At 52.6% G+C, this 8,876-nt stretch overlaps 1 long non-coding RNA gene across 1 annotated transcript in view; it reads left to right on the top strand.

Annotated features, from left to right (window-relative positions):
• The first annotated feature begins 547 nt into the window (after nt 1–547).
• LOC138535639 (uncharacterized) overlaps nt 548–8,876 on the top strand; it is a 369,207-nt gene continuing 360,878 nt past the window's right edge. Inside the window, exon 1 of the long non-coding RNA XR_011284886.1 lies at nt 548–611. This is a non-coding gene — a long non-coding RNA (uncharacterized lncRNA). The remainder of the gene's footprint in view (nt 612–8,876) is intronic.

Here is an 8,876-nt window from a genome sequence, read left to right as displayed (position 1 = left end):
AGTGCGGTTGTAATACTATAAGAATGTACAAACATGGCACATTAGGTTACTCTGAGAACCAAACGATGTGGATTCTGTGTTATTTTTCCAAAGCACTGGCTAAACTGACAAATTAATGTATCACTCTGTGTAACTGATTAGAAACGCAAAGTGGTTACTGGATGAGTAAGTGGCAAAGCGACATCGGTATCCATTGTGTTATTGTAATATTCGATCTGCCTTTCATGCAACACATTGTAACTGCATACTATGCAATGCTCTTAAAGTTACAACAAATATATTTCACATACATGACACGTCAAGAGGGAAAATTGCTAGAGGCATTGTTTGGGACAGCCCGATGTTACTGTGTTTACAAAGGACGTCAGCACGTTTACGTGCATGATCAATGTCACCCATATAAGTTGGATCTAGACCGCATACTTGCTTTTGCTCGCAGGCACCACACATTTGCGAGAAGCAAGTCCGAAAGATAAGCAGCTCTTTGGCTATATGCCATGATAATCTCTTAATCAGTTGTCCTACATAGGATTACATGTGACATAGATATATTTCTCTTCTAGAGACTAGACTGCTGTAACCCACTCTGCTTATTGCCATTGTGTAGTAAGGTAAGAAGTGACTTTTCTAAACTCGATCCGCATCTCTGCATTATTCTAAACTTAAATACATTGACTACACGTTTACGATTTTGAGCATGTTTAGATATATTGTGTAATCTATCTTTATAGACACATTGCTAAGATTTGACTGTATGTTGACTATTTTGAATACTTTTAGACGTTTTGCATACTCTATCCTTATAGATACATGTTGCAGAGAATCTCAACTGCCCCTAACTTGCAATTGAGATTGACATAAAGAGGTATGTTTAATGCACTTGTGCAACTCCTCGAGATTGTCTATATGCATATGAAACTACATGAAGTTATTTCACATTCTCTCACAGATCAAAGGCCTCACACAGGCTATTTACTTCGCTTAAACACATTGAGCTAGAGAGCACAACATTGGGCATCTGAGGACTACTTTGGGTCTACAAAGAAGGTGATATTCTTTCAGTTTATCCAATATTCATTTTTTTACATGTTAACTCAGTATACTTATCAGATTTTCTGGTGCACTTTACCTTATAGAGAGCGGTCAAAGCTAGAAGAATGTCAGAAATGTGAATATTGTGAATACTATGAACACTTTGCTCCTGATGAAGGGATGCCATGTCCCGAAACGCGTTGAGCGCTTTTTTGTATTATAATTTGTACTGTACTTATACATTCAACATATTGTTTCTGTCATAACAATATGCTTTAATTTTTTTATTGAAAGAATACCTATTTGTGATATTATGTGAAAATCACTAGAATTACGTAAGTTTGGAACGTTCTATATGTGGAAAACGTACAAAGGTGAAATTTGGAATTGTTAATATAATTTGACTGACCTGTTGGTTAGTATATGAGGTATTCAGGGGACTTGAGTGTCTATTAGTCTAGGACACTTTTCTTTCTCGTGATTGTAAACTGCCGACGTCTGGGGGCAGAGTTGCATTTTCTCCCCTGCACCCATTAATGTTATCAACATAACTAAATTACCCTGCTAATTTATCACCACCATAGGTATGCGTTCTCATTCTCTCTACATATCAAGGATCATTTACCATACTTCTTGTTGATAAGATTCCCCTGAAAGGTTCAGTACCTAGTTTTAGCTTTCAGCTTATTCATAAGGGCTGGTAATCAGCAGGTCCAGTTATGGTAAACCAAAGAAAGCCAAAGGAATCCACTCTCTCTAATACATTCTGAGATAAGTGCCAACTATTTGCCAATTTATGGAATTAATGTGCGCTGAAAATTCCGGCGCAGAGGTGCCAAAACGTGCGAATCGCAGTGCAAGTGCGAAAATCGCAGGGAAACCAGCGCACATCGATTCATGGAAGTCCGTGCGTGAGAAAAATATTGGATGTGCGCTGAGAAAGTGCGCGGCGCACGCCAGAGCACAGGTCATCCAACGGCGTGCGCCACGGCCACAGCGAAATCGCACATAGCGCGGCGCACATAACAAAAGTAGGCGGAATACGGGGCGTAACACTCGGAATGGGGAACAACGCGTGAAAATATGGGCGTCATGGGGGAAGTACAGGAGGCAAGTGCGCGGAACGCCCACACGCTCGCCTACAACTCGTATTCATGGAATCGAATTGGGCAAACCAGCGCATGGGCAAAGATGAGCACAGGGCCAAACAAGTCCGCCACAAGAAAGCAGGCTGCGGCGTCCCTGCGCCTGAAATAAATGTGCGCCAAAATGTGCGCTAACAAAAAGCACCTATATACGGCTATGATGAATGATCCATACTGTGGCCCTCTAGGACAAATGAGGTGCAAAGGGGTACGCGACAAACACGGACACCCGCTGTGTGAAAAATAGCGTGTGCGTGTATTTCGGGGTGCGCGGGAAGTTCCACACGCGATTGTCCTTGGTACGTGTATTCCGGGGTGCCTGTGAAGTTTCACATGCGATTTCAGCAGGGTACGTGCACTTCGGGTGCGCGGGAAGTTCCACACGCGAATCCAGCAGCCTACGTGTATTTCGGGGGTGCCATGGAGCACTACACGTGAATTGGCTGTGTGGGTCCTCCCAGGTGTTCCCTCTACACCCTCCACGGCCCCTGCAGGCAGCCCACACCACAGGGGACTACCCTGCACACCTGCACATGTCCCGCAGGCAGCCCATCCACCATGGCCATGCCCCCCAGCCAACCCACATGTCACCTTGCACTACTGCCCACCAACGCATGTCTCCCAGCACCCCCCCCCCCCCCAGCAGTCAGGGGCACCCTCCACCAGGCCCCCACTGATGTCCCCCTGCACCCCCACCCCTCAGCATCCAGGGGCACCCTCCACCAGGCCCCCGCTCATGTCTCCCAGCACCCCCACCCCCCAGCATCCAGGGGCACCCTCCACCAGGCCCCCACTCATGTCTCCCAGCACCTCCACCCCCCAGCATCCAGGGGCACCCTCCACCAGGCCCCCACTCATGTCCAACTCATGTATCCCTGTACCCCCACCCCCCAGCAGTCAGGGTCACCCTCCACCAGGCCCCCACTCATGTCTCCCAGCACCCCCACCCTCCAGCATCCAGGGGTACCCTCCACCAGGCCCCCACTCATATCCAACTCATGTCCCCCTGCACCCCCACCCCCCAGCATCCAGGGGCACCCTCCACCAGGCCCCCACTCATGTCCCCCTGCACCCCCACCCCCCAGCATCCAGGGGCACCCTCCACCAGGCCCCCACTCATGTCCCCCTGCACCCCCAGCATCCAGGGGCACCCTCCACCAGGCCCCCACTCATGTCCAACTCATGTCTCCCTGCACCCCCACCCCTCAGCATCAAGGGGCACCCTCAACCAGGCCCCCGCTCATGTCTCCCAGCACCCCCACCCCCCAGCATCCAGGGGCACCCTCCACCAGGCCCCCACTCATGTCTCCCAGCACCCCCACCCCCCAGCATCCAGGGGCACCCTCCACCAGGCCCCCACTCATGTCTCCCAGCACCCCCACCCTTCAGCATCCAGGGGAACCCTCCACCAGGCCCCCACTCATGTCTCCCAGCACCCCCACCCCCCAGCATCCAGGGGCACCCTCCACCAGGCCCCCACTCATGTCCCACTGCACCCCCACCCCCCAGCATCCAGGGGCACCTGCCAGCAGGCCCCCACTCATGTCCAACTCATGTATCCCTGTACCCCCACCCCCCAGCAGTCAGGGTCACCCTCCACCAGGCCCCCACTCATGTCTCCCAGCACCCCCACCCCCCAGCATCCAGGGGTGCCCTCCACCAGGCCCCCACTCATATCCAACTCATGTCCCCCTGCACCCCCACCCCCCAGCATCCAGGGGCACCCTCCACCAGGCCCCCACTCATGCCCCCTGCACCCCCACCCCCCAGCATTCAGGGGCACCCTCCACCAGGCCCCCACTCATGTCCCCCTGCACCCCCAGCATCCAGGGGCACCCTCCACCAGGCCCCCACTCATGTCCAACTCATGTCTCCCTGCACCCCCACCCCCAGCAGTCAGGGGCACCCTCCACCAGGCCCCCACTCATGTCCCCCTGCACCCCACCCCCCAGCATCCAGGGGCACCTGCCAGCAGGCCCTAACTCATGTTCAACTCATGTCCCCCTGCACCCCCACCCCCCAGCAGTCAGGGGCACCCTCCACCAGGCCCCAATCATGTCTCCCAGCACCCCCACCCCCCAGAAGTGCGATTGGCCTGGATATGTGTATTTCAGGGGTGCGCGGGTAGTTTTACACGCGATTACAGCAGGGTACGTGTATTACGGGTTTGCGTGAACTTCCACACGCGATATCAGCAGGGTATGTGTATTACGGGGTTCGCATGAACTTCCACAGGCAACATCAGCAGGGTACGTGTATTACGGGGTTCGCGTGAACTTCCACACGCGATATCAGCAGGGTACGTGTATTACGGGGTTCGCATGAACTTCCACACGCGATATCAGCAGGGTACGTGTATTACGGGGTTCGCGTGAACTTCCACACACGACTGGGCCTGGGAGAGTGGGGTACGTGTATTCCTGGGGTGGGCGGGAAGATTTACACGGTGGCCTACAACACGCCAAAAAGACGGTCCAATCCGGAAACATGTACGCCAGCATGAAGCAGGCGCACATCGACTCGCAGGAAGCAGGCGCACGTCGACCCGCGCAGCATAAAAGTGTGCGCAAACAACAAACAAGCTCAGACGCCAGGATGAATATACCGTTCCTAGCAGCAGTGGCCATGGGATACTGCAGGAGGAGGAGAAGGATAGTCAGGGCCAGAATCTTTACACCCAGAACCAGCCTTTTTGGTATGCCTGATGACCAGGTGTATGGGAGGTACAGGTTTCCACCTCACATAATACTCGACCTGGTCAGTGAGTGGGAGGATGACTTCACATCACCCACCCTGTGCTCCCAAGCACTCAACCCCCTGGAGAGGGTCCTCAATGTACTGCACTTCTTGGCTATCGGATCATTTCAGCGGACAAGTGCCATATTGGGGGGGGTGTCACAGGCCATGCAGTCACGGTGCCTACACCAGGTGTTGGCTATCATCACTGCACGCCCATCAGTCCGCAGGCACATATACCTGCCCAGAACACCTGCAGAAAGGCAGGCTGTCATCCAGGATTTCTACGTGGTGGCACAATTCCCCAAAGTGCTAGGTGCCATTGATTGCACCCATGTGGCTCTACGTCCCCCCAGGGCATCTGAGCACATCTATAGAAACCGCAAGCATTGGGATTCCATCAACGTCCAGGTAGTATGTGATGCCAAGGGAATCATCACCTCAGTATATGCCAACTATCCAGGGTCCACCCACGACAGCTTCATTTACAGGATGTCAACCCTAAACCGGGACATGGAAGCTGGGCAGCATGGCGATGCATGGCTGCTTGGTGAGTATAAATGCCACAGCACACGCATGCATGTCAGATACAGAGTAATGTCACTGCCCCACTAATGATACTCATCACCACCTCCCCAGGGGACAGTGCCTACCCTCTGAGCACCCACATGATGACGCCAATTCGGAACCCCATCACGCCTCCAGAGGTAAGATACAACACAGCCCATATTGCAACCCGGAGCATAGTGGAGCGCACATTCGGAGTGCTCAAGTCACGCTTTCACTCCCTTGACTGTTCTGGTGGGCAGCTGTTATACGCTCCCCCAGTAGTGTGCAGGATCATAGTGGCAGCATGTGTCATGCACAATGTTGCAACACGCCGGGGCCTGACTGTGGACATGGGGGTGCCCCCACATCCCCAACCACATGCACGCCCGCTGCGCATGGGAGGGGAAAGGGGACGGGGTGAGGCAGCCCGTACGCAGCTGGTGGCTAATTACTTCACATAGAAATCACACCCCTGTGGAGTGCACACAGCCCTGGCACATACCATCTGACAATCAATGATGACTCAATCCGACAATTATGATGAATGAAGGGACAGTCAACTGTCAGAACCATAGCAGCCTGAGATTGTTCACCTGGAAGTGTCACAATGTGTGCATCCCTACCTACACAAATACCACCAATGCAGTGTCATCAAATGACACACTTCTATGCAGCAAAAATGAATACCCACTTGCAAAATACAACATGAGAACAGTGCCATGTCACCCAACCCCTCCCCGGCACCGCCACACAACACACCATGGCATGTCATGCTATGTGAGAGCAAACAAAGTAATCCCCACAACATGACGAAAGTGTCACAAAGTACAGTGTCCCTAATGGAAACTGGCCACACATGAAATGCTCACAGTAATGCGGGACCAACAACACACATTACCAAATATTTAGCAATAATACAAATCACCTACACAACCTCAAACCTACCATAAACATGACAGTACGTATTTAAAAAATTGGTAGTCTCACTACCTGATAATGCCAGCACTTCGACCACTTCAAACTGTACAGTGTTAGCGCCACGCAAAAGTGTAGGTGCACTGCTTACAACATGGACTCCATTTCCAAAGTAGACCGCCTTGTGAAGACATGAGGAATGGACCTGCAAATTAGGAGGATGAGATGGATGCAGAGGCACATATCAATACACCATGCAGTGTACAATACAACAACAATATGCACTAGGAATGTATACACAGTATTGACTACAGACTGCCCACACATCAAATGGGAGTCCAACGTCACTGTGTAAGTCAATGTCACTTGGGCACACCGTTTGCAAGCCCATGGAAACGGGAAGCAGGAGGGGTATGTGTCACACAAACCCAAGCATCTAACCCAAATTCAGGACAAGCCTGCATGTGCCCAGCCACAATACAGTGTATGCCCACGGGAGCCACACAAGGCAACACACTGTAAAAAAAATCAAAAATCAAAAATCAAAAATGGCCAGGTATGGGCCAGGGGGGGGTGGGGGGGGCCACCCAGGAGGTCCGAGGACAGGGTGCACACCAAAACCCACCTGTGTGGATTCTGGGGAAAAAAACACCTCCATGGGCTCATGGCCTGCACGGCTACCCTATTGTGAGAGAATCGCTGCTGTCGCTCTCCTCACCCTCTGCAGCTGCATCGGGAGGTGGTGGTACTATGGGAGGCAGCCCACGCAAAGCCCTAGTCTGGTCCTCCATGGCAGCAAGCACGCGGGTGTGGAAGGTCTGGTTCTGGAGGATAATCGTGCGGAGGTCCCCATGCAACAACTCATGGGATGGCCGGACCTCCTCCCGAGTTGCCTGCATCTCAGCTGAGAGCGTACGTGTGAGCCGCTCCAGCTGCTGTTCTGTCCTCTTGTCAGTTGAAGCCTCAAGCTCAACAAGAGTCACCCTGAGATGACGGAGTTCCACCCTCAGGGCTTCCCGGTGGCCCTGGGACCCAATAGAAATGGCTTTCCGCAGAGTCTCCAGTGCCGCCCGTCTGTCCCTGTTGGATGCCAACAGGTCCTCCCTGTGTGACTGGCAAGTGGAGTCTGTTGCCTGCTGTAGTTGTTCCATCAGCCTTTCTTGCGGGACAATGGAAGTGGCCACCCTACCCATGGCCTGAGCCATCATCTCAGATGATGCTGCCTGTTGGTTTGCCATACCGTATATGGATTGCTCCCATGCGGTATTGCCAGGTCGCGTGCGGCCACCGCGTCGGTGGGCACCACACCTGTCTGGGGCAAGGCGAACTGCGCCTTGCTGTGCCAGCACTGCCTGAGGCTGCAGGACTGCATTCCCCCTCTGATCTGCTGGCCCAGGAACAGGATCAGATGTTGCGGAGTGTGACCCTGCATCCGTAACCACCAAAGGGGGACCTATCAACACTGACATCCCCATTGAGGGTTCTACCCCTGGTGCAGGTGGGTTGGACAGTACAGAATCCCTCCCAGAAACACTTACCTTCGACGGCACATAGGTCTCATCATCCAAATCGACACCTGAATAGAGCTCGGGGGGGGGCACCCAGAGAAACCCCTTGAGAGAATGGTCTTCAGCAAGTGTGGGTTCTCACCCACCACCACACCACGTCCCTTACTGGTGCCCGGTCGGGCCTGAGACCCCTCCTGGGTCTGCACCATCTCCACAACCCCAGCAGTATCAAGTGTGTCATCCCCTGCAAAGACATGAAAGGAAAGAAATGGGAACAGGCATTAGCACCATGGCACACAATTAGGGCTGAGAAGCAACAGAAGCAGTACTTCATTGACACATGTCCCACATGACTATAACCCTCCCATGCATGTACCGTCACTGCGTATGAAGGGGAAGCAAATGGCACACATTGATGACACCAAGATGGAAGACCAACACATTTGCTGCATGCTGGCTAGCAGTGCCATCACACATTGGCCTGTGATTGCCACATCCAATACACATACATGACACATGCCATCACACAGATGGCATGTACCATAGCCATGTCACACATGTGACAATAGGACTGTGAAATGCCTAGTGAAAGTGGTGGAATGCAAACAATCAGCCTGAACGAACACAGAATAATACGCAACAAAGTTGTGGCAAGATGGCACTTCAAGGGCAACTGGCGTGAGGTTGGGCTAAATGTCTACTGTTGCCAGAAGGGATACTGCAATACCCAAATCCTGGTGCGCAGAATGTATTGGATGAAGCACATGGGTGACCCAAACCACTCAGGCACACACACCCTCATTTGGCACTCAATCAGAAGCCCTCACACACACACCATGCACATGGATGACACACACATGCATGTGCACTCACTGGACAATGCCTCTAATCTGTGGCCCTCTAGGACAAATGAGGTGCAAAGGGGTACGCGACAAACACGGATACCCGCTGTGTGAAAAATAGCGTGTGCGTCTATTTCGGGGTGCGCGGG

Source organism: Ambystoma mexicanum, chromosome 1q (assembly GCF_040938575.1).
Source record: "Ambystoma mexicanum isolate Mex_15411 chromosome 1q, UKY_AmexF1_1, whole genome shotgun sequence".
In the NCBI taxonomy this organism is placed as follows: domain Eukaryota; kingdom Metazoa; phylum Chordata; class Amphibia; order Caudata; family Ambystomatidae; genus Ambystoma; species Ambystoma mexicanum.
This window is presented reverse-complemented; position numbering and strand designations above follow the sequence as displayed.